Raw genomic sequence first — 26,363 nt, 5'->3', positions numbered from 1 at the left:
CGGCAGAGGAATTCATAAAGATGTGGGACATATATACAATGGACTGTTAACGATAAAAAAAGAAGGAAATAATGCCATTTGTAGCAACATGGATGGACCTAGAGATTATTATACAAGTTAAGTCAAAGAATAAGACAAACATCAAATGATATCACTTACATGTGGACTCTAATAAAAAGTGATACAAAAGAATTCATTTACAAAATAGAAACTACCCCACAGATTTTAAAATCAAACTTATGGTGGGAGTTCCTGCTGTGGTACAGCACGTTAAGAATCCAGTGTTAACTCTACAGTGGCACAGGTTCTATCCCTAGCCCAGCACAGTGGGTTAAGGATCCGCTTAGATTCCTGGCCTGGGAACTTGTAAATGCCACAGGTGCAGCCAAGACAAAACAAAACAAAACAAACTCATGGTTACCATAGGGGAAAACACGGTGTGGAAGGATGAACTGGGAGGAAGGGAATAACATTTAAACACTACTGTATGGAATAGATAATTAACAAGAACCTACTGTATAGCACAGGGAAATTTACTCAATAGTTTGTGATGACCTGCACGGGAAAAAATAATGGATACACATATATATACACACACACACACACACATAACTGATTCACTTTGCTATACACCTAAAACTAATACAACACTGTAAGTCAACTATACTCCAATTATTTAAAAACAATTTTAAAAAGAAAGAAATATACATTGGGTGAAATAACAAATAGATTTCAGATTTCAAGAACAAAAACAAAAACACAAAAAAGGAGGTCACTTGGATTAACTATTAATATCTGAAAATCCAGAGTTCCTATTGTGGCTCAGTGGTAAGAAACCCAACTAGTATCCATACGGATGCGGGTTCAACCCCTGGCTCCACTCAGTGGGTTAAGGATCTGGCGCTGCCATGAGCTGTGGTGTAGGTCACAGATATAGCTCGGTTCCTGGGTTGCCATGGCGTAGGCAGGCAGCTGCAGCTCTGAGTCAACCCCTAACCTGGGAACTTCCATATGTCACGGGTGTGGCCCTAAAAAGTAAAAAAAAAAAAAAAAAAAAAAAAAAAATCTGAATATCCATTTGCAAATGTTCTACACAACTTAGGGTAGAAAATTTCATATGCTTTATATATTGAGATATAAAAGCATAATTTTCACTGCAAAAGAAAGAGGCTACAACAACAAATAGTTTGGGCCATAATTTTATGCATAAAATTATTATTTTAAAATCTTAAGGAAGTTCCCGTCGTGGCACAGCGGAAACGAATGCAACTAGAAACCATGAGGTTTCAGGTTCAATCCCTGGCCTTGCTCAGTGGGTTAAGGATCCAGCATTGCCGTGAGCTGTAGTGCAGTTCGAAGACACGGCTCAGATCTGGCATTGCTGTGGCTGTGGCGTAGGCTGGCAGCAACAGCTCTGATTAGATCCCTAGCCTGGGAGCCTCCACATACCACAGGTGCAGCCCTAAAAAGACAAAAGACAAAAAAATAAAAAATAAATAAAATAAAATCTTAAAAAATTGAAAATTAATACACATAGTAAAGAGAGAATAAGTTTGCCAAACAGTTTATAGAGAATATTTTATCTTTTTTGGCTTACAACTTTTTTAAATTTTAAAAGTAATTTAGAATAACAAAGTTAAGACTGTATCAGTTCTATGCTTTGCAAAACTGTCTGGTTTGCCAGCCTTCTCATAATATTAAACAAAATAATCTTTAAGAATTGTATTTAAATATTAATTATTTAATCACAACTAAGCCGTGAGTCTTTCAGGAAAAAACCCTATTTGCAAATTCTTTACATCCTGTGAAAATGAATTAAAAGCAGAATGTCAACTTTGCCACTTATCATGAGGAGAAAGTCCAAATATATCCACAAAAAATTATTAATAAATCATTACTCAATACAGGTGTAATAAAGAATACTAAAAAATTGGAAAGGGGGTTCCTGTCATGGCTCAGCAGAAACTAGTATCCATGAGGATGTGGATTCGATCCCAGGCTTTGCTCAGTGGGTTAAGGATCCAGCATTGCCCTGAGCTGTGGTGTAGGTCACAGATGTGGCTCAGATCCCAAGTTGCTGTGGCTGTGGGGTAGGCCAGCAGCTACAGCTCCAATTCAACCCCTTTCCTAAGAACTTCCATATGGTGCGGGTGCAGCCCTAAAAAGCAAAAAAAAAGAAAAAAACCTGAAAAAAACAAAGCACCCAAAAAAGACGAAGGCTATGAATGGTTTAGGAATCAAAGACATAGCCAGGGCTGGCTTGGTGAGTGCACAACCTGTGTCGCTGCACAGATCTGCACTCGAAAGAGCAGGCTTGGTTTAATGCTCTCTTGATGCAGCCTGGAAATTCTTCTCAACTGTTTAACAAGGAGCCCCTTGTTTTTACTTTACTAGGTGACCCACAAATTACATAGCCTGTCTTGCATACCGTGCTTTGTGCATATCCTTCAGTATGTGCGCAGGAGGTAATTACAGCACAGAGAATATAACAGAAATCCTGATCAAAGGAGAAGACGAGGACAGGTTCATCATCCTTCATCAGCAGCTGTGGAATAGTCTTAGCACATACTCACGTGAAATGTTCAACTAAGGAACAGCAGACACCATGTACTTAAAAGACTACTCAAAGAGTAATGACCACAACAAAAAAGCCCTACTGCTGTAGTGTGCAAAACTTAACACCTGTGGTTTGTATACTGGAAACTACTGAAGACACAACCAAACTAAAAGTCTTCTTGAGAATCCAAATATTGCTCATGTGATACCTGCTGTAAATCCTCCTGTTCTTCAGTCCCAGTGAAGTGCCGAAATTGGTATGCATTTAAGTAAAGGTGTGAGGCAGATGGCTTCAACTGTAACCAAATATTGCCCTTTAGCGTACTGCCAAAAGGTGTCATCATGCAGGCAGATGCGGTCATGGCTATAAAAACACAAGCTTGTTTAAAAGCTCTTATGAATGCATAGTAATTTTCAGTGTGTTTTCTCAATGAATTACCCTAAGGAGGGTTGGGTCCTCGATTTCTTTCTTTGGCTTTGTTAAAATATGGGAAACCACGAGTCTAATATCTCATTACTAGAAAGGCAGGTCTCTGGACTAGCAGCATCAGCATCACCAGGAAGTTTGGTTAAAGGGCAGAAATGGAATCTTCATCTTGACAAGACTCCTAGGTAACCTACAGGCACATTAAGGTTGAGAAGCTGTTCTAAACAAGTACTAACTAAGGGCTGACCACTGGCATATATGTTTCACTGCAGAGCAAGTACCGTCAGGTCATTTCACCAAAATCATTTTCAGCTGTTTCAGTTTCCCTAAAAGCGCAGTTTCCTGACTGCTTTATTTCCACTTAAGGAGTGGCCAGTGAAGACCTCATGGGGTTTCTTGTGCAGATATGGAAGAGAAAGATCTTTCAGTCCAGGTCCACGGTAGCCGCCAGCTTTTCATCTACACACTGCCACTGGAGTGGCACGGCTACAGGCAGCTTGAATGCCAACTTGGAAACAGGTACCACAACCTTAAAAATGACCCCAGTGGATACCTGTCATTTCTGCCCGCCTGGTGTCCCAGCTTTTGGTAGCAGACTTATCTGCTCCAAAACTATCTCCACTTTCAGATTCTGAGGATTGGGTGGAGCCCACACCCACTGTCTGGCTCAAAGGATGATTGTATGACCCAGGCCTGCCCACACAGTGCCCTTGGTGGCTGTTTTAGCAATGGTCATATGACCCACTCAGGGTTGATTGTAATCAGCCTCTAGACTTCTTTGGCCTAAAGAAGATAGGCCAGCCAAGAAAACACTGCAGCCAAGGAAAAGAGCCAATGGTAGGAAAGAGAGCCAAGAGATGGAGAGAGAGACAGAATCCCAAGGCCACCAGCTGAAGCCTCAGATCCAACCACGCCTTAAGCTGCCTGCCATCAAACCTCCACTCAGACTCACCTCTGCTACCTGTACTGTTTTTGGTGTTGTTTTGTTTTGTTTTGTTTGGCTGTACCCATGGCATGTGGAAGTCCTAGGGCCAGGGATCAAACCCACACTACAGCTGAGACCTGAGCCACAGCAGTGACAGTGCCAGAACCTTAACCCACTGTGCCACCAAGGGAACTCCCCCTCTGTTTTTAAAATTAGCTTGAAATGGGTTCCTGTCACTTGCAGCTGAAAGACTACTAAGTAACCATGATTCTACTCTGGGACTCTTATCATCAGGAAATAGAGACACATACAAAGATCTGTATAAAAGTCTGTTAATCAGAATTCATTTCTATAGCCTACTTTATGAGTTTACAAATACAGTAAAATATTGATAAGAAAAATCACAACATGTAGGAGAGTATGATGAAATCATTCCATTAACATTTTGGCCATTCCTTTAAAGATTTTTTTTTTATTCTTCTTAATTAAAACAAGATGACTTTTCAAAGGTGGATTTTTGTTGTTGTCAATTGCCAAAAAATAAAAATATCCTTTCAAATCCAAGATCTGCAGCACCATTTATAATGGCAAAAAAAAGGGAAATATAACAATAAGAATTAAGTAAATTATGGCTCACTCATAAAATGGAATACTATAGTGACACTAAAATCATTTTACACTGTTTAATAAAGATGGGAAATGACTATTTCACTGAATAAAAAAATTACAAAGAAGTCATACGAGATGAATATAATTTTATAAAACATAACTACATACACACACAGAAAAAAGACGGAGCAAACATACCAAAAATGTCATTAATGGGTAATGCTAATTGTTGGGATTACAAAATTATATTTGTCTTTTTCTGAATTATTTCTCTTAATTTCCAAGTTCCCCATAACTAATTAATATTTAATTTTAAATAACCAATAATTCATTCAAGGCTTAGATTTAATATATTTTAAGGGAGGCTTTGTTGGCAATAGTGTTCCTATTCCAAAATCCAAAATATTAATGAATTAGGGATGAGAAGTCTTAGAATTTTTTTTTCTCAAATCTTTTATAAAATGTAAAGGAAGGAAAATATCTTATATTGGGAAATATAAGTTGCATGTATTAATAAATTCATTAATTAATAATGAATATAAGTGGCATATATTAATAAATTCTTTAAATGACTCCATAATCTTTTTTTAGTAAATATTTATTTTCAGTAGTCATAAAGAGGTGTTCCTGAAGTTCCCGTCATGGCTCAGTGGTTAACAAACCCCACTAGTATCCATGAGGACTCAGGTTCGATCCCTGGCCTTGCTCAGTGGGTTAAGTATCCTGCATTGCCATGAGCTGTGGTGTAGGTAGCAGATGCAGCTTGGATCCCACGTTGCTATGGCTCTGGTGTAGGCCAGCAGCTACAGTTTCAAAGCGACTCATAGCCTGGGAACCTCCGTATGCTGCAGGTGTGACCCTAAAAAGACAAAAAAAAAAAAAAAGAGTTGTTCCTCTTATGAGGCTCAGTCTAGGAGAGGTAAGCTGAAAGAGAAATGATGGCAGTTGACAATTCCATGAGCAAAAAAATAGGACTACTGAGACCACATGGAGGGATAGCTAGTGAAACAGAGTAGAAAGGGCCCCACCTGTGTTTTCTAGAGACAGTGTTCTGCACTCTGCCACGACCTGGAAAATATGACGGTAAAACTCGGTGGAGGTTTCATTCAGGCAGCTGCGAGGAAAAGGCAACAGAAAAAAGCTGCAAAACCTTCAGAGCAGATCACAGAGGAGAAACAGGTGAGTGGAGCCAAAAAGGAAGGAAAGTGAAACTTAGAGATCTGAGAAGGATGAGGAAAGGCAGAGAGCTAAGCAGGTGGTGACCGAGAAAAGAGAACGGATATACCCCAAGGAAATGCAATTGTCAGACTCAACTGGTGACTCAACAAATGGGCTCCAACACAGGATTCCTAGGGCAGTGAACTATTCTGTCTGATACTACAGTGGTGGATACATGTTACTATACAATTGTCAACTCTCAGGGAATGCACAAAAGAGTGACAGAACATAAAGTGAAGACTTTGGATGATAATGATATTGGTTCATCAACTGCAACAAACTGTAACTGCTGAGAGTGGAGGAGGCTGTGGGGGTAGGGGAAGGGGGATACGGGAACTCTTTGTACTCAATTTTTTTTTTTTTTTTTTTTTTTTTTTTTTTAATTTTATTTTCCCACTGTACAGCAAGGGGGTCAGGTTATCCTTACATGTATACATTACAATTACAGTTTTTCCCCCACCATTTCTTCTGTTGCAACATGAGTATCTAGACATAGTTCTCAATGCTATTCAGCGGGATCTCCTTGTAAATCTATTCTACGTTGTGACTGATAAGCCCAAGCTCCCAATCCCTCCCACTCCCTCCCCCTCCCATCAGGCAACCACAAGTCTCTTCTCCAAGTCCATGATTGATTTTCTTTTCTGAGGAGATGTTCATTTGTGCTGGATATTAGATTCCAGTTATAAGTGATGTCATATGGTATTTGTCTTTGTCTTTCTGGCTCATTTCACTCAGTATGAGATTCTCTAGTTCCATCCATGTTGCTGCAAATGGCATGATGTCATCCTTTTTTATGGCTGAGTAGTATTCCATCGTGTATATATACCACATCTTCCGAATCCAATCCTCTGTCGATGGACATTTGGATTGTTTCCATGTCCTGGCTATTGTGAATAGTGCTGCAATGAACATGCGGGTGCATGTGTCTCTTTTAAGTAGAGCTTTGTCCGGATAGATGCCCAAGAGTGGGATTGCAGGGTCATATGGAAGTTCTATGTATAGATTTCTAAGGTATCTCCAAACTGTTCTCCATAGTGGCTGTACCAGTTTACATTCCCACCAGCAGTGCAGGAGGGTTCCCTTTTCTCCACAGCCCCTCCAGCACTTGTTATTTGTGGATTTATGAATGATGGCCATTCTGACTGGTGTGAGGTGGTATCTCATGGTAGTTTTGATTTGCATTTCTCTTATAATCAGCGATGTTGAGCATTTTTTCATGTGTTTGTTGGCCATCTGTATATCTTCCTTGGAGAAATGTCTATTCAGGTCTTTTGCCCATTTTTCCATTGATTGATTGGTTTTTTTGCTGTTGAGTTGTATAAGTTGCTTGTATATTCTAGAGATTAAGCCCTTGTCAGTTGCATCATTTGAAACTATTTTCTCCCATTCTGTAAGTTGTCTTTTTGTTTTCTTTTGGGTTTCCTTTGCTGTGCAAAAGCTTTTCAGTTTGATGAGGTCCCATGGGTTTATTTTTGCTCTAGTTTCTATTGCTTTGGGAGACTGACCTGAGAAAATATTCATGATGTTGATGTCAGAGAGTGTTTTGCCTATGTTTTCTTCTAGGAGTTTGATGGTGTCCTGTCGTATATTTAAGTCTTTCAGCCATTTGGAGTTTATTTTTGTGCATGGTGTGAGGGTGTGTTCTAGTTTCATTGCTTTGCATGCAGCTGTCCAGGTTTCCCAGCAATGCTTGCTGAATAGACTTTCCTTTTCCCATTTGATGTTCTTGCCTCCCTTGTCAAAGATTAATTGACCATAGGTGTCAGGGTTAATTTCCAGATTCTCTATTCTGTTCCATTGGTCTGTCTGTCTGTTTTGATACCAGTACCACACTGTTTTGATGACTGTGGCTTTGTAGTATTTCTTGAAGTCTGGGAGAGTTATGCCTCCTGCTTGGTTTTTGTTTCTCAGGATTGCTTTGGCGATTCTGGGTCTTTTGTTGTTCCATATAAATGTTTGGATTGTTTGTTCTAGTTCTGTGAAAAATGTCATGGGTAATTTGATAGGGATTGCATTGAATCTGTAGATTGCTTTGGGTAGGATGGCCATTTTCACAATATTGATTTTTCCAATCCAGGAACATGGAATATCTTTCCATTTTTTTACATCTTCTTTGATTTCTTTGATTAAGGTTTTATAGTTCTCGGCATATAGGTCCTTTACCTCTTTGGTTAGGTGTATTCCGAGGTATTTGATTTTGTGAGGTACAATTTTAAAAGGTATCGTATTTTTGTATTCCTTTTCTAATGCTTCATTGCTGGTATACAGAAATGCAACTGACTTCTGAATGTTAATCTTATATCCTGCCACTTTGCTGAATTTATTAATCAGTTCAAGGAGTTTTGGGGTTGAGTCCTTAGGGTTTTCTAGGTATAGAATCATGTCATCTGCATACAGTGACAGTTTGATCTCTTCTCTTCCTATATGGATGCCTTTGATTTCTTTTGTTTGTCTAATTGCTGTGGCTAAGACTTCCAAAACTATGTTGAAGAGCAGTGGTGAGAGTGGGCATCCCTGTCTTGTTCCAGATTTGAGTGAGAAGGCTTTCAGTTTTTCCCCATTGAGGATTATATTTGCTGTGGGTTTATCATAAATGGCTTTGATTATATTCAGGAATGTTCCCTCTATACCCACTTTGGCGAGGGTCTTGATCATGAATGGATGTTGAACTTTGTCAAATGCTTTTTCTGCATCTATTGAGATGATCATATGATTTTTGACTTTTTTCTTGTTAATGTGGTGTATGATGTTGATTGATTTGCGTATGTTGAACCATCCTTGTGAACCTGGGATGAACCCAACCTGGTCATGGTGTATAATTTTTTTGATATGTTGTTGGATTCGGTTGGCTAAGATTTTGTTGAGAAGTTTTGCATCTATATTCATCAATGATATTGGGCGATAGTTTTCTTTTTTGGTGGTATCTCTGCCTGGTTTTGGAATGAGGGTGATGGTGGCCTCATAGAATGTCTTTGGGAGTATTCCTTCTTCTTCAACCTTTTGAAAGAGTTTAAGGAGGATGGGCACCAATTCCTCTTTATATGTTTGATAGAATTCACCTGTGAAGCCATCTGGTCCTGGGCTTTTATTTGTAGGGAGTGATTTTATGACCTCTTCAATTTCATTTCTAGTGATTGGTCTGTTCAGTTGGTCTGTTTCTGCTTGATTCAGTTTTGGCAGGCTGTAAGATTCTAGAAAATTGTCCATTTCTTCCAGATTGTCAAACTTATTGCCATATAGTTGTTCATAGTATTCTCTTATGGTTTTTTGAATTTCTGCTGTATCCGTTGTGATTTCTCCTTTTTCATTTATAATTTTGGTGATTTGGGTTCTTTCTCTCCTCTTTTTAGTGAGTCTGGCCAGGGGTTTATCAATTTTGTTCACCTTTTCAAAGAACCAGCTCTTGGTTTTATTAATTTTCTCTATTGTTTTTTGAGTCTCTATTTTATTGATTTCTTCTTTGATCTTTACAATTTCCTTCCTTCTGCTGACTTTAGGACTTCTTTGTTCTTCTTTTTCTAATTCATTTAGGTGGAGGGTTAAGTTGTCAATTTGGGATCTTTCTTCTTTTTTGAGAAAGGCCTGGATTGCTATAAATTTCCCTCTGAGCACTGCTTTCGCAGCATCCCATAGATTTTGAGAGGTTGTGTCTTCATTATCATTTGTTTCAAGATAGTTTTTAATTTCCTTCTTGATTTCCTCATTGACCCATTGGTTTTTTAGTAGCATGTTGTTTAGTCTCCATGGAGTAGGTTTTTTCTCTTTCCTTTTCCCATGGTTGATTTCTAATTTCATGGCATTGTGGTCAGAGAAGATACTTGAGATAATTTCTATGCTCCTAAATTTATTGAGATTCGCTTTATGTCCCAATATGTGGTCGATTCTTGAGAATGTTCCATGAGCATTTGAGAAGAATGTGTATTCTGATTTTTTTGGATGTAGTGTCCTGAAGATATCAATTAAGTCTAACTTTTCTATTGTTTCCTTTAGGATCTCTGTTGCTTTATTGGTTTTCTGTCTAGAGGATCTGTCCATTGATGTGAGGGGGGTATTTAGGTCTCCTACTATGATTGTATTCTCATCAATATCTCCCTTTATGTCTGTTAATATTTGTTGTATGTATCTGGGTGCTCCTATGTTTGGGGCATATATGTTGATGATAGTAACATCCTCTCCTTGGATGGATCCCTTAATCATTAAATAGTGTCCTTCTTTGTCTTTCTTTATGTCTTTTGTTTTAAAGTCTATTTTGTCTGATATGAGCGTTGCAACTCCTGCTTTTCTGTCATGTCTATTGGCATGAAATACTTTTCCCCAGCCTTTCACTTTCAATCTATATGTATCTTTTGTCCTAAGGTGAGTTTCTTGTAGGCAGCATATTGAAGGTTTTTGCCGTTTTATCCACTCAGCCATTCTGTGTCTTTTGATTGGGGCATTCAGTCCATTGACATTTAAGGTGATAATTGATAGATGATTATTTATTGCCATTTGATCCTCGTGTTCCAGTTGATTCTATGGTTCTCCATTCTTCTTCTTTTTTTTTTTTTTTTTTTGGTTGGATGGTCTCCTGTTATTATCTGCTTGAGTGTATTTTTTTTTTTCATTTTTTGCAAATGCAATATTTGGTTTTGGCTTGTGGTTGCCCTGTTTTTTAAGTATGCTAACCCCTTCCCATAATTGTGTGTTTTAGCCTGATGGTCCTGTAAGTTCAAACACTTCATTATTATATTAAAATTAAGAAGAGAGACATACATACAAACAAAAAGGATTATTTACCTCCTAACATCCCTTGCCCACATTTTATGGTTTTGATGACTCTTTTATTTTTTTCTTTTTAATTTTATTTTGTTTGAAGCATGTTCATGATTAAATCTGTATGCTGGCTTATTTGAGTGACTGCTCTCTGATTGTATCTTCCTCAGTCCTAGTTCTTCCTCTTCTTCTTCTTCTTCTTTTTTTTTTTTTCTTTTCTTTTTTCTTCCCTTTCCTTCCTTTCTTTTTGGTTTAGAGAAGCCCTTTCAATATTTCCTTTAACCTGGGTTTTGTGTTGCTGTATTCTTTAAGTTTTTGTTTGTTGGGAAAAATTTTTATTTCCCCTTCTATTTTAAATGATATTCTTGCTGGATAAAGTATTCTAGGTTGCATATTTTTTCCTTTGAGCACTTTAAATATCTCTTGCCATTCCCTCCTGGCCTGTAGTGTTTCTGTAGAGAAATCAGCTGATATTCTTATGGGGGTTCCCTTGTAGGTAACATTCTGTTTTTCTCTTGCTGCCTTTAGGATCCTCTCTTTATCACTAACTTTTGCCATTTTTATTATGATGTGTCTTGGTGTGGGTCTGTTTGGGTTCAGTTTGTTTGGGGCCCTCTGTGCTTCTTGTATCTTGAATCCAGTATCCTTTAGATTTGGGAAGTTTCCAGCGATAATTTCTTCAAATATATTTTCCATTCCTTTATCTTTTTCTACTCCTTCTGGAATTCCTATTATGCGTAGATTGGCCCGTTTTATATTATCCCATAGGTCTCTTATATTGCTTTCCAGTTTTTTGATTCGGTTTTCTGTCTGTTGACCAGATTGAGTGATTTCCATTATTCTATCTTCCATATCACTGATTCGTTCTTCTGCATTATTCATTCTGGTTTTTACTGCCCCTAGTTCAGTTTGCATCTCTGCAAATGAATGTTCTAGTTTTTCTTGGCTCCTCCTTATATTTTCTAGCTCCTTTCTGAGGGTATCTGCATTGCTGTTCATATCTTCTCTTAATTCCTTCAGTATTTTCACTATTTCTCTTTTGAACTCCAGGTCTGTCAGACTGCAGAGATCAGTTTCATTGTTGACTGTTTTAGGTGAGTTCTCCTGTTGGTTTGACTGGGGGTGGTTTCTCAGCTTCTTCATCTTGCTTGTTGTCTTCTTTCTCCTGAGGGAGTTGTACTCTCCGTTATCGGGTAGTGTTTGCCTTGTCACTGCCCTGGAATATTTCCTGAGGGCTGTCGTTGTTGGTCAATCTTTTTTTGAGGCAGTGTGGCTTTTCTGAAGTGTTGATGGGACTAACAGTGTTTCTTTGAAGCAAAGGAGGACTTCCTGAGGGCAGACAGGACTGGGAGGTCCACCCCACGATGGTAGCAGATTTCACTTGGTTCTCAGCACCCCCTGGGGTCTTGGGCGGGTAGCAGGGCCCTTGGAGACTCAAGAGGTTCCTCCCCAGGGCAGCCCGACTCAGAAAGACCGTCTGAGATCTTTTCCCGATTCCGCCAGGCTTGTTGTAGCTTTTCTGGGCTGCAGGGGGTCCTGCCTGGAGCTGGCAGTCCTATGCAGCTGGTCCACTAGGTCTCAGCACCCCTTGGGGTCTTGGGCGGGTAGCAGGGCCTTTGGAGACTCAAGAGGCTCCTCCCCAGAACAGCCCGACTCAGAAAGACCGTCTGAGATCTTTTCCCAAGTCGGCCAGGCTTGTTGCAGCTTTTCTGGGCTGCAGGGGGTCCTGCCTGGAGCTGGCAGTCCTATGCAGCTGGTCCACTAGGTCTCAGCACCCCCTGGGGTCTTGGGCGGGTAGCAGGGCCCTTGGAGGCTCAAGAGGCTCCTCCCCAGGACAGCCCGACTCAGAAAGACCGTCTGAGATCTTTTCCCAAGTCGGCCAGTCTTGTTGCAGCTTTTCTGGGCTGCAGGGGGTCCTGCCTGGAGCTGGCAGTCCTATGCAGCTGGTCCACTAGGTCTCAGCACCCCTTGGGGTCTTGGGCGGGTAGCAGGGCCCTTGGAGGCTCAAGAGGCTCCTCCCCAGGGCAGGCCGACTCAGAAAGACCGTCTGAGATCTTTTCCCAAGTCGGCCAGGCTTGTTGCAGCTTTTCTGGGCTGCAGGGGGTCCTGCCTGGAGCTGGCAGTCCTATGCAGCTGGTCCACTAGGTCTCAGCACCCCCTGGGGTCTTGGGCGGGTAGCAGGGCCCTTGGAGGCTCAAGAGGCTCCTCCCCAGGACAGCCCGACTCAGAAAGACCGTCTGAGATCTTTTCCCAAGTCGGCCAGGCTTGTTGCAGCTTTTTCTGGGCTGCAGGGGGTCCTGCCTGGAGCTGGCAGTCCTATGCAGCTGGTCCACTAGGTCTCAGCACCCCCTGGGGTCTTGGGCGGGTAGCAGGGCCCTTGGAGACTCAAGAGGCTCCTCCCCAGGACAGCCCGACTCAGAAAGACCGTCTGAGATCTTTTCCCGATTCGGCCAGGCTTGTTGCAGCTTTTCTGGGCTGCAGGGGGTCCTGCCTGGAGCTGGCAGTCCTATGCAGCTGGTCCACTAGGTCTCAGCACCCCTTGGGGTCTTGGGCGGGTAGCAGGGCCCTTGGAGACTCAAGAGGCTCCTCCCCAGGACAGCCCGACTCAGAAAGACCGTCTGAGATCTTTTCCCAATTCGGCCAGGCTTGTTGCAGCTTTTCTGGGCTGCAGGGGGTCCTGCCTGGAGCTGGCAGTCCTATGCAGCTGGTCCACTAGGTCTTAGCACCCCCTGGGGTCTTGGGCGTGTAGCAAGGCCCTTGGAGACTCAAGAGGCTCCTCCCCGGGGGAGCCCGTCTCAGAAAAACCGTCGGAGAATTAGGTCGATCTATTCACGGCCTGGCTAGGCTTGTTCTAGCTTTTCTGGGCTGCAGGCCTTTTCTAGGGGGCTGGTGGTGTTTGGTGCTGCTCTGTGGAAGTGTAGCCCCTCCAAAGGGCAAGCAGGCCTGTGCAGGGAGAGCCCCTGCGGTGGTAGGCTTCAGGCAATTGTTGAGGCCAGCCCTCCTGGATGGCAGGCAGTCCCAGGTTCAGCGAGAGCATAGGGGGTGGCGGGGGTGGGGGGAGGGAATGCACTGGGAAGCACAGCTTTCTGCTAGCTAGCGGGCCTGTAAGCTTGCTGTGGCGTGGGGGGTATTCTATGGGGACCCACCCCTTCTTCTCTCCCCTCCCCAGCACGGGCGCAGACCAGGCTCTTCTCCCAGGTTCCCTCTGCGGCGGCTTTCCACTTCCCCGCCCCTAGAGTATTGCTCCCTTCCTCTGCGACAGCTTTGTTTTCTAGTCTCCCAGGCAGTCTCTGCCCCGTCAAATGGTTTAGAGACCTCCCAAGCAGTTTCCGCTCTTCCCCGCCCCCCTAGCCCGGGGACTAATCTCTGGAGCCGAGGTCTCGGTGCCCAGCCCCCCCCACCAGGCGTCCCCCGGCCCTTTCTTGGGGACTAACCTTCGGAGGCGAGGTCTCGGTGCCCAGCCCCAACCCAGGCGTCCCCCGGCCCCCTCTCGGGGACCAACCTTCAGAGCTGAGGTCTCGGTGCCCAGCCCCCACCCAGGCGTCCCCCTGCCCTTTCCCGGGGACTAACCTCTGGAGCCGAGGATTCGGTGCCCAGCCCCCACCCAGGCGTCTCAATTTTTGGTGACTGTGCCCGTAGTTCAGATGGTCCGTTGGGTTCTTGATCTTTTTTCCGTACTCCGACTTACTGCTACACTCTTCTCTGCATCTGGAGATTCCTCCGGTTCGTTTGATCTTTCCCCCGGTAGGAGACTTTCCAGGGTGCGGGATCCCTTTCTCCTCCGCAGTTCCCTTTCAGGAGCGCCCGTCCCGCTCGGATTCACCTTCTCTCACTCTCCTCTTTTCTCCCGTTCTGCCCAATAATGTCACGAACTTCTTGCCGTTATTGGAGTTTAGGTTCCTCTGCCAGCGATTGGTTGTTGTTCTGTGCGAGTCATTTCTTCTGTAGATGTGCTTTTTTTGTTGTGTTTGTGGGAGAGGGCGAGCGTGTCCCCCTACTCCTCCGCCATCTTGTCCTCGGTCCTGTACTCAATTTTGCGGTGAACCCAAAATGGCTCGGAAAAATAAAGTCTACCGTTTTTGTTTTTTTAGTATTAGTTCCAAAGAACTAAACTAACTTAGCTCCCACCCTGCCCCAAAATTTTACCCTTAAAGTAAGTGGGAAATGTGACTGATAGAAAACAGCTGGCTTAGACCTGCCATAATCAAGGCCACAGAAACACCAGGGGCTTGGGAGAAACAGTTCAAAATATGATGCAGGAAACCTGGGCTGGCCCCAGTCTCCCACTGGGCTCTTTCCTCACCACTAAATGCTCTGCAAGGAAAACTCACTCTGTCCTTAAAGACCCCAAGAGGAACAAAGTTAACTCCCCTGGAATGTGATACAAGCCTCAGTCTTCCAAACCCAACCCTCCAAGACAATAGATTCACACCTCATTCTTCATGTCGCATGTCTCCTGGGTAATGGCAGTGTGCTGGGCACACAGACTATTCCACACCGGTTGAAACCCAAAGAAGAGGGGATCTCGAGCTATTCTTTCCAGAAGAAAGAGTACACTTGGAAGACATTAGAGCCGACCTTCTCCCAGGCTGTGTCTATGTCCAACTTTTTCCCCTTTGCAAGCCCATCATTGTGTAACAGCGCCCAAACTGTGCAACACATTTTTAAAAGTGAAAAAACAAACAGAAAACCTTTTTTTCGGTTCTTTGATAGTGACCCAAAAATCAAGATGGAGTTTTACCCCTGTGTTAGTCTACGAGCCATCTGGTTCCCAGACCACCTAGGCATCGAACCCTCTGCCTCTCTCTCACAATGTAACACCAAAAAGAAATGTTTTAAATATTTGCCCAGGAGTTCCCATCGTGGCACAGTGGTTAACGAATCCAACTAGGAACCATGAGGATGCAGGTTCGGTCCCTGGCCTTGCTCAGTGGGTTAAGGAACCGGCATTGGCATGAGCTGTGGTGTAGGTTGCAGACGCGGCTCGGATCCCACATTGCTGTGGCTCTGGCGTAGGCCGGTGGCTACAGCTCCGATTCGACCCCTAGCCTGGGAACCTCCATATGCTGTGGGAGCAGCCCAAGAAATAGCAAAAAGACAAAAAAAAAAAAAAAAAAATTTGCCCAAAACAACTTTAAAGTTTAACTACGTCAACACTGTCAAGTATGAAGTTAAAGGCTCTGCTTTAGTCTTCAAAACACTTGGAACCCAGATTTTCAGGGGTCATAGAATGGAGTTTTAGGGAGTTCCCGTCCTGGCTCAGTGGTTAACAAATCCGACTAGGAATCATGAGGATGAGGGTTTGATCCCTGGCCTCACTCAGTGGGTTAAGGATCTGGCGTTGCCGTGAGCTGTGGTTGTAGGTCACAGAGGCGGCTCGGATCCCGAGTGGCTGTGGCTGTGGCTATGGTGTAGACCGGCAGCTACAGCTCCTATTGGACCCCTAGCCTGGGAACCTCCATATGCCGCGGGTACAGAAAAGCCAAAAAAAAAAAAAAAAAAGGAATGGAGTTTTAGTTTTAAAGGACTAAATTTAGCTTTCTTCCAGGAAAAATAAGGGGAGGTGGTAGGAAGGGGATTAAGCCTAAAGTACTCTGACTTCCACGATTTAACAAAATCTTTTCAAATTTCTCAATTTGTATGCCCACCAATCCAGCCATTCCACTTCTAAGAATTCTCCACAAATACACTTGTATATCAACACAATTGTGACTATAAATGGTACTCACTGTTGCATCATCCATACCAGTAAACACTGGAAAAAACCTAAATGTCCATGAATTGTTTAAATGATGTGGTTCTCACATCATGTACCAATTTTTTAAAATGACGTTGACATATCTATGTATCTATATACCTTGTGAGAAGTGGTTGTCACATCATGTCTACTTTTTTAAATGACGTTGACATACTAAACATCTTGAAAATATCACGGTATTTTATGGCCATCTACCGTTAGGTGGAGAAAAATGCAAATTACAAAACGATTTTTAAAACTTATGCCTATGAAAATTTCTGGTAAGGTACATACAAAAACGACACTGAGTTGGCGATTAAAAGAAACTTTTTTCTACCTCACATATTTGTCTGCATTTTTTGGATTTTTTCCTTAAAAAAGCTTCCAACACGTTTGCAATTTCTTTTTAAATTAAAAGCAACGTCGTGCAAAACGCCCAAATAAATACATCATCGTAGGAAAAATTCACTGATCCAATATAGGCATGTAATGAATACAGACCATTATTAAAATCTGCAGAGCCCAAACAAATGGCTTAATTAATTATCCAGGTGGCATCTGAGCAGAGCTCCGTTCTATCTTCCCTGGAAAGAAAACTTCCAAAATTAGCACCAAACTTGCCTCAAGCGCCTCAAAGCCTTAGACCGGGGCTGCTAAGGTGGGTTCGGGGGAAACTTAGCAACCGCGGCGTCGGGTCCTCAAAGCGGTGGCGGCGCAGGCGAAGCGGGCGCAGCGGGAGGGGAGCGCGGAACGCGGAGCCGCTTCTAAACCCAAGTCTCTGTCCCCGCGCCTGTGTCCCCACCTCGGCTCCAGCGCCTCTGTCCTCACCTCGGGCCCCACGCCTATGCTCCTGCGCGCCGTATGCCTCCGTCCTCGCCTCGGTCCCCGCGCCTCTGGCCCTGCCCGCAGAGCGCCTGGCGCCAGCACCTCTGTCCCCGCCTACGCCCCGCCTCTGTCCCCGCCCCTGCCCCGCCTCGCCCTCCCCTACCGCCCAGCTTTCGTTTCCCGCCAAACCGAAAGCGAAACTCAGCGGAGGCGGCGCAGCAGGTGCTTCGGTTCCCGCCCTAAGCGCGCGGATCCCGTGCGGCCGCTGCCGGTTTCGCTTTTAAATGCGTGCGCTGCTTCCAGCACTAGCAGTTTGCTGGCGGTCCCTAGAATACGCGCTGCTTTTGACATTTTAAGATCCCCGTAGATATTAGGAGGCGCCTTACAGCTGGTGTTTTGTATTACACGTGGCAGCATTTTTGTTTGTTTTTTGACTCTGTAGTATTTCTTTAATTGGGTGTCAAAATCGATGGCTTGTAGATTCGATGACGTAAGGCCCATGGGTACATATCCGTTATCCTATCGTTCTGCTCGGAGGGGAGGACTCGCGCGTGAAGCAGTACAGATGGGGAAAAGAAACTGAAGTAGCTCTTCCTGGTTAGAACAACATACACTGGATTCCTGATATAGGCCTGGCTCGCTACTAAGCTCTAAACCTAATTCAATCTATATGACAGCCCTTGACATAGGCCTTATTTTTATCTCACTTATATTACATTTCAAAGAGGTTAAGTGACCTGGAAGTGTTGGAGCCAGGATTCCAGAGGAGTAGTTTTTGGTTTTGGTTTTTTTTGTCTTTTGTCTTTTTGCCTTTTCTAGAGCCGCTCCTGCGGCATATGGAGGTTCCCAGACTAGGGGTCCAATTGGAGCTGCAGCCGCCAGCCTTCACCAGAGCCACAGCAACGCGGGATCCGAGCCTTGCCTGCGACCTACACTACAGCTCACGGCAATGCGGGATCCTTAACCCACTGAGCAAGGCCAGGGATCCAACCCGCAACCTCATGGTTCCTAGTCGGATTGGTTAACCACTGAGCCACGACGGAAACTTCCTCCAGAGGAGTCTTAATCTTTGATCTGAAGTCCCACTGCCACCAGTGTGACTTTAATTTCACCCCTTCAAGCAGATCGTGAAACTAGGGGCTCACCAGGTGGGGGTGTAGATAAGGTTAAAGGACAGATGGACACTTGCACGCATGAAACGCTCGTTACCTCTTTAGAATGCACTTGACACGTGTAGCCTCATGTGGGAGGGGCGTCTCACATATGTAGACCCATGTGGGTAGGGGCAGAAAGTTCCCTGCTGGGCAGTGGTAGAATTGTAGGGGAACAGAATGGAATTGCCTCAAGTGCTCAGCCTTTTGGAAAGCCATTGGCTGGCCAAATGTGAGGGTGAAAGGCTCCAAACAACCCCAAAGCTGCCAGGGCCTCTCTGAGGCTGCAATGGGTCTGCAATGAGGTGATCTGTTCACCCTGGCCTGGCGTGAAGATACATGCGTCATAACACACATGGGTGTGTGTTAGGGACATGAACACAAACACGAGTATCCGTGCAGCACATACCCGTCAGTGTTCAGGAAGGTTGATATTTACTCTTCACGCAAGCTAAGTCTTCCCTTCCCTTCTTTCCTGCATAGAGAGCAAGAGAGTGCACTGCCCACACTTCCTCTCTGGCCTGGGCTTGAGTGCATGGAACACAGTGCTTTCTCAGATACACGGCGGAGAGCAGAGCAATCGGTACAACCGACATCACAGGTCGGTAAACAGAACCTCTGCCCCTGGTGAGGGCGTGAGGAGAGGGTGTTGTAAATTCAGTATAATTTGCTAAACACTTCAAGTCAGTAGAATTCCAGAAAACAGCTGTATTTGCCTTCAGTGATTCTTAACTAATGCTACTTGTAGTCAATTAGTTCATTCTATTTGAACCTTGGTAAGGCAGTTGAGCAAAGGAATTGGCATTGCTGCCCAGGGTAGACTGGACCAGGGTCAGGCTGGAGGCTGGAGGCTGGGCTACATAATTCAAGGATCCGTAAAAATTGTTATGAGGCCTGGGCAAGATCGTTTGCCCCTTAGTAGGGACACCCTGTGGCATATGGAGCTACCAGCCCAGGGATCAGATCTGAACCATAGTTGCAACCTACCCCTCCACAGCTGCTACAACACCAGATCCTTAACCCACTGTGCCATGTGGGGATCAAAACTGTGTCCTGGCACTCCAGAGACACTGCTGATCCCATTGTGCCAACCTAAGAACTCCTCAAAAATTTTTAATGTAAAAAAATTATATGAGTGAGTAGTTTTCTTCTGAAGACCAACAAGAGTGTGCTCTTGGAAAGCATTGGCTGAAAGAGTTCTCAAAACCATGCAAGAGAAAGTTTAAATTGAAACTACATAATACCTGTCTCAAAACAGTTTGGGCCCTGAGAAGCATTTTCTGAAACTTGCAAAGTATACCTGCCTATTTGGGATATTTTTAGTTTAGTTTCACTGAAACCCTCATCAACTGGATTTCTTTCTCTTTTTCCTTTTTTTTTTAAATTTAATTGCAAGAAGCCATACCTGACCTCCTCACTTGAAAATTCCCGGAGTTGCTGTCATGGTTCAGCAGAAATGAATCTGACTAGTATCCATGAGGATTTAGGTTCAATCGCTGGCCCCACTCAGTGGGTTAAGGATCTGGCATTGCTGTGAGCTGTGGGGTAGGTCGCAGACGCGGCTCGGATCCCGAGTTGCTGTGGCTCTGGCGTAGGCCAGTGGCTACAGCTCCAATTAGACCCCTGGCCTGGGAACCTCCATATGCCACGGGAGCGGTCCTAGAAAAGGCAAAAAGACCAAAAAAAAAATTTAAATACATATGTTAGCAAAGAATTCTACACCTTGACCAAGTAAGATTTTATTCCAAGAACACAAAGCTGGTTCAATATTCAAAAATCAATAAAATCCACCATATTAGAAGGCTAAAGAAGAAAATCATGTGATCATATCAACTAATGGAGAAGCATTTCACACAACTCAGCTCCTACTCATGATTTAAAACTCTTGAGAAACTAGGAGCAGAGGGGAACCTACACACTATATAAGTCTATTTACGTTATACTTTCAAAGTGACAAAATTATAGAGATGAACAAGAGATTAGTGGTTGCCAGTGGTTAAGGGTGCTTAGGAGAGGAGGAGAGGGATATTTTCCATGATGAAACAGTTTCTTGTCTTGATTAGTGTGTGATTACACAAATCTGCACATTATGAAATGGCATGGAGATACACACACATGGTGCCAACATCATGTTCCTGGTTGTGAGGGTACATAAACTGCTGTCAGTAGAGGAAACTGGGTTAGGGGTACACTCAGTCTCTCCGAACTAATTTTGCAACTCCTTAGAAGCTATAATGATTTCACAATAAAGGATTTGGTTTTAATGCGCATTTTTATTGGGTTGCCTTACATTTAGCAGTTAGGGAGAGTCAGATGTCCGTTTTGTCGAGAAATATGATCCAATAATAAGGAATGAGTTTGCCTTTTCTCAAGTCCACTTTTGCGTCTTTGAGTTTTAAGTTTTTCTCAGAAAACCTTCTAAATAGTTTGTTGTCATTTCTAAGAATTTCTCTTTTTGTTGCTATTGTAAATAGAGGTTTCCTCCTCCACTCTATCCTAACTGGCTATTGCATTAGTAAAATGCAAGCTGTTAATTCTTGGATGTTAACTTGATGTCCCCCTCCCTTACTGATACCTTGAGTTAGTCTCCTTGCATAGGATTTTCCAAATGTATCTATAGAGACAGTTTTACGTCTTCACTTCCAACTATTCTAATTATTTCCCCTGATCTAATTCCACTAGCGAACACTTTTATTACATTTTTTGTTTGTTTGTTTTTGTCTTTTGTCTTTTTAGGGCCGCTCCCACGGCATATGGAGGTTCCCAGGCCAGGGGTCTAATTGGAGCTGTAGCCACCGGCCTACGCCAGAGCCACAGCAACTCGGGATCTGAGCCGCGTCTGCGACCTACACCACAGCTCACGGCAATGCCAGATCCTTAACCCACTGAGTGGGGCCATCGATTGAACCTACATCCTCATGGATACTAGTCAGATTCGTTTCCGCTGCACCACAGTGGGAACTCCCACTTTGCTTACAATTTAAATAGCCATGGAGATACTGAGCCTTCTTCACAAGTGCCTGATCTTAGTGGAATGCCCCTGGTATTTCCCCATTAGGATGCTAGCTTTAAGACTGATGGATTTCCGTATCAATTCAACCATGCAATTTACTATTTATTTATATATTCATTTTCTTTATAATATACTAGTTAATTCGCCAGAGGTAGAATTAAAGTTTCTGCTGGGTGGAAATTACATATGTTCTTATACATTTTTATATTATAATGCAGCAAAAACTTCTGCCTAAAATCAGGACTTTAAATCAGACCCACATATCTGAACAGAGGTGTTGGTCTGGAAAAAAAATAGGAACACGCCGTCTAATTAAAACTTACAGTACCAGGTTTTCTGGGAGCAATCCTATATTATTCTATACTTTATATTTTCTTCCATTTATCACAGGGATTGGAAACTTTTTCACAGTCTCTTGCTAGAAGGATTTCAAGATACACCATTCTAATGACAGGCTTTCACTCAAGATTCATCAGCCCTTATTAAAGAGAGACAAAAAACCACATCATTGGATTACTGGATAACACCAATGGGATAATATATGGCTTTTGGAATACATGAAGTTACATGAAATACCAGCTACTATCCTGAGGGTCATCTATGGTTTCTGTACTTTCTTTTTTTCTCGTTTTGTTTGTTTGTTTGTCTTTTCTAGGGCCGCACCTGTGGCATATGGAGGTTCCCAGGCTAGGGGTCTCATCAGAGCTGTAGACACTGGCCTCACCAGAGCCACAGCAACGTGAGATCCAAGCCAAATCGGTGACCTACACCACAGCTCATGGCAACACTGGATCCTTAACCCACTGAGCAAGGACAGGGATCGAACCCGCAACCTCATGGTTCCTAGTCCGGTTCATTAAACACAGCCACGACAGGAACTCCTGGTTTCTGTACTTTCTTGACTCATTGAATCACAGCAGTAAGTCTGAGCAGTAGGGGAGGCATTTCTTGATCTTTTTTCTCCAGTGGTTGAGGAAGCTACTGTTTCTTTCAAATGCATTTTTTTCTTGCCTTAAATACCCAGAATGCTTTTTGTTTTGATTTCAAAATATTGGTTGATACACTTAGCAATGTCTTGACATGCACACAGTATTATTAAGATGTAATATATAAAATTATATATACATTGATGCCTACATTTCTATCGTGCTGCAGTATAAATTTCCTTAATTTTTTATATATTTAATTCTTTTCTTTTCATGGCCACACCTGCAGCGTCTGGAAATTCCTGAGCCAAGGGGTAAACTGGAGCTGCAGCTAGCTGCAGGCCTATGCCACAGCCACGGCAACACCAGATCCAAGCTGTGTCTGTAACCTACACCACAGCTCACAGCAACGCCAGATCCTTTAACCCGCTGCTCAAGGCCGGGGATCAAACCCTCATCCTCACAGAAACAACACTGGGTCCTTAACTTGCTGAGCCACAATAGGAACTCCTCCTTAATTTTTAAAAAAGGGGGAAGAGGAGTTCCCATTGTGGCGCAGTGGTTAAAGAATCTGACTAGGAACCATGAGGTTGCAGGTTCGGTCCCTGCCCTTGCTCAGTGGGTTAACGATCCAGCGTTGCTGTGGCTCTGGTGTAGGCCGGTGGCTACAGCTCCAATTTCAACCCCTAGCCTGGGAACCTCCCTATGCCGCGGGAGCGGCCCAAGAAATAGCAAAAAGACAAAAAAAAAAGGGGGGGGGGAGGCAAAGTTCTTATTATTGCACCACAGTTGAATTCCTGAAATAAATCCCTCTTGGTTGCGCTATATTTTTTTAGTGTGATATGGCCTGTTTGCTGATATTTTACTAATGATTTTTGCATTGGCATTTATATGGAAGATGGTTTCATGTGTTTTTATTTTCCCCCACTGCTTGGAGAGACAATGTCCTGTCTCATTAATCGTGCGCCAAACATGTAACAGCCTTACGTGTTAGACTTTTGTGTCTAGGCCCCAAATACAGCATGTAGAAGAGAGTCACCTAGGGAGCTCCATTCTGCCTATTCATGAAAAAATGTGGAAAAATGCGGATTGGGGGATTCTGTGCACACAAGAAGGAATGATGAAATAAACTACAAAGTGTAACTAGTGCCCGCATTGATGTTTTCTTCCCCTTTTGCCCAACTCTTCTCACCTTCGTCCCTAAAACAGGTCACATCATAAATTTGTCATAAGAACTAAAAACAGAAAGCTAAATACTGCACTGATTGTTTAATGTAGACAGCTTGGATGCAGAACTAAAAAGGGAAGTTTTTGATCCCTTTAGTGGGTTTGCATTGTAAGAAAGGCAATTCCATGGGGTGACCCAGTGGCTCTTAAAAACTCAGAACAGTGAGGTTAGTGGCAAGTTTGTGTTAGGGAAAAGATAACTGCCAATCAAACTGCTGATAGAATGAGCGGCTTGGGAGACAATAAACATCTATCTTCTTCCTCGGTAGGTTCCTTTTGGAACTGAAGCTGATTGGTGTCAAAGCCTGGAAGACTGTCCCTCTTGTTGAGAAGGACCTGGACTGCAAACACTGGGGTGAGGAGCACACGAGAACGTCCTTGCAGATTTCACTAGAGATTACATTTACTATGGACTCCCCTAATTGCTTGGGTAAAAGAGTAAAACATAAAAATGACTTATCAGTAGGAATTACTTGGAAGTCCTTCAGAGCTGGCCTTAGAATTCAAGCAACTGGATAATCCAGGCTAAAGCCAGGGGAGCTTAAGCAGCCCACCACAGGCTGAAACCCAATTCTGGCATCTGCCAAACTTACTTTACAGTCTTAAGACAGCTCTAGCCAATCCTGTGCTGGAGAAAGAATTGTGAAGCTGCCTTTTTCTTAGGGGACAGCAGAGAACCACCACTTTCCCATTCACCCTCTTTCTAGGGAGAGTTTCTAAAATCCAGTGCTGCTGCTTCGTGAAGAGCCATAAAAGCCTGCGGAGGAGCCCAACCTTATGATTGGACAGGGACCCCAAATGAGGAAAAATGGAAGAGGAGAAACTGAGGAGAAATACACCGAAGGCCCTAGTAGATCATCCCTCAAACTCTTAAAAATGCAGAACAGTGAGGTTAGTGGCAAGCCCCCTGCAGCCCCGGCCCCCTTACCCATACCTCTCAGAGGCCACATCTGTGACTCTGCCATTCATGTTGATTTTAACCTAATTCACATCAATCTAGAGGGAAGGAAGACACTGTAGGTGATTTACCCTAAATCTAGCCTTGTTGGAGTCTATTACTCTCTTCCTAATCAGGTCAGAGTCACACACTCAGGAAGTTCTTAGAGGCTTATCCAAAATCCATGGGGAGGCAATGAGATCCTGCTGTGTAGCACTGGAAACTCTGTCTAGTCACTTATGATGGAGCATGATAACGTGCGAAAACAGAATGTGTACATGTATGTGTAGCTGGGTCACCATGCTGTACAGTAGAAAAAAAAAAGTTGGAGAAATAACAATTTAAAAAAATAACACAAATTTTAAAAAAAAAAAGAATAAACTGAGGTGAAAAAAAAATCCATGGGTAGGTCTCTCCCTTCTGTCAGAGGTAACACACCCCTTCCTGAGATGGACCACAGCTCCTAACCTGAATTTTCCACATAGCTGAGTCCGTCCCTGAAGCCCCTGTGAGGGCTGCGACCTCAGGGCAGTCACGTGGGCACCAGGCCTGGACGCCTTGGCACTGTCCGAGCCGCATCTGTGACCTACACCACAGCTCACAGCAACACCAGATCCTTAACCCACTGAGCAAGGGCAGGGATCAAACCCACAACCTCATGGTTCCTGGTCAGTTTTGTTTCCGCTGCACCACAATGGTAACTCCAGGAAAGTCCACTTTTGACAAGCTGCATCTTTAATGCATGGGGACCTAATATGGGTCCAAGCATCTGTATCTTATCAATTTAATCAGAGCAACCTTTTGATTTTTCCCCAAATCCTGCTGGAGCTGCCAACTTTAGGGAAGAGATGCCTTTATTCCTCCTCTCCTTCATAATAAGTAGACTTTCTCTCTCCCCATCCATTATTTTATGAGGGAACAGTTGGAACCAGTCACAAATACCAAGGGGCAGCCATGAGAACAGATGGTGGTCCCCGTTCTCAGAGCTCCATCTCTTGCATCTGCAACCCATAAACTCCCTAAACCTCTATTTCTTCCTCTGTAAAATGAGAATATCCATTTGGAGATTGTTGAGGAGGTTAGAGATAAGGTATGTATGTATATAAAGCATAGTGGATATTCTGCTTAAAACCTTCCAAATTCCAGGAAGTTCCCATTGTGGCGCAGCAGACACAAATCCTTCTAGTATCCATGAGGATGCAGGTTCTATCCCTGGCCTCGCTCAGTGGGTTAAGGATCTGGCATTGCCATGAGCTGTGGTGTAGTTCACAGATGCAGTTCAGATCTTGCGTTGCTATGGCTATGGCATAGGCTGGCAGCTGTAACTCTGTAGCCTGGGAACGGGATTCCATATGCTACAGGTGTGGCCCGAAAAGGCTTAAAAAAACCCTTCCAAATTCCAAGCAGAAAGACTTGTTTCACTTAGGAAAAAACCTAAATCCTCGCCATGCTCTTTAGGATTAGCCTAAATGTGCCTGGACCCCGCTTGGCTCTTGGCCTCACCCCACCCTCCACCCTCCAGATACACAGGCCCCCCTCCTGCTCTTCACACGCTCAAGCTGGTTCCACACCTGCCCCGGGGTCCTCTGACTCCAGAACTTCACAGGGCGGTGCCAAGCTGCACCCAGGTCTCCGTGAGGCTTTTTCTGACTCCCCCGATCACTTCTCTCCTAGCTGCTTTCTCACGTCACAGCGCTGATCACTCTGGAGTGATCTCATTTGTTTGTGTCTTTACAAGGGCAGGACCTGGCCCTTGCTTCTAACTCTGGCTCTCCAAACAGCGCCACTCCCTTCCCAGAATCTTCCCAACGCCCAGATTTCTCCCTTCTGTTCCCCAGCCCGCAGGCTATGCTCGGTGTGGGCCCAGCCTCGGCTAGAATTTTCGGTCCCATTTAGGCCTTCTCACGGATGTGACAGCTGTACCCAGAGACTATGACCCTCATTTCCCTTGGTGACATAGAACCGCCCTCACCCACAGGAAGTCCAGTCGGAGCTCAGCATCCAGTTCAACCCCGTCAGCCCGGGCCCTGGTGTCAGGACCCAGGCTGGGTGGGGAATGT

At 43.9% G+C, this 26,363-nt stretch overlaps 1 protein-coding gene across 1 annotated transcript in view; it reads right to left on the bottom strand.

Moving 5' to 3' along the window:
- USP18 (ubiquitin specific peptidase 18) overlaps window positions 1–17,106 on the bottom strand; it is a gene marked incomplete at its 5' end in the record, with an annotated part of 44,755 nt that extends 27,649 nt beyond the window's left edge. The window contains 1 exon segment of the mRNA NM_213826.1: window positions 17,053–17,106.
- Window positions 17,107–26,363: the final 9,257 nt, after the last annotated feature.

This window comes from Sus scrofa, chromosome 5, assembly GCF_054392235.1.
Source record: "Sus scrofa isolate SSC_HxYL_T2T_F1_AM1 chromosome 5, Sscrofa_HxYL_maternal_Yorkshire_Landrace_v2.0, whole genome shotgun sequence".
Classification (NCBI taxonomy): domain Eukaryota; kingdom Metazoa; phylum Chordata; class Mammalia; order Artiodactyla; family Suidae; genus Sus; species Sus scrofa.
This window is presented reverse-complemented; position numbering and strand designations above follow the sequence as displayed.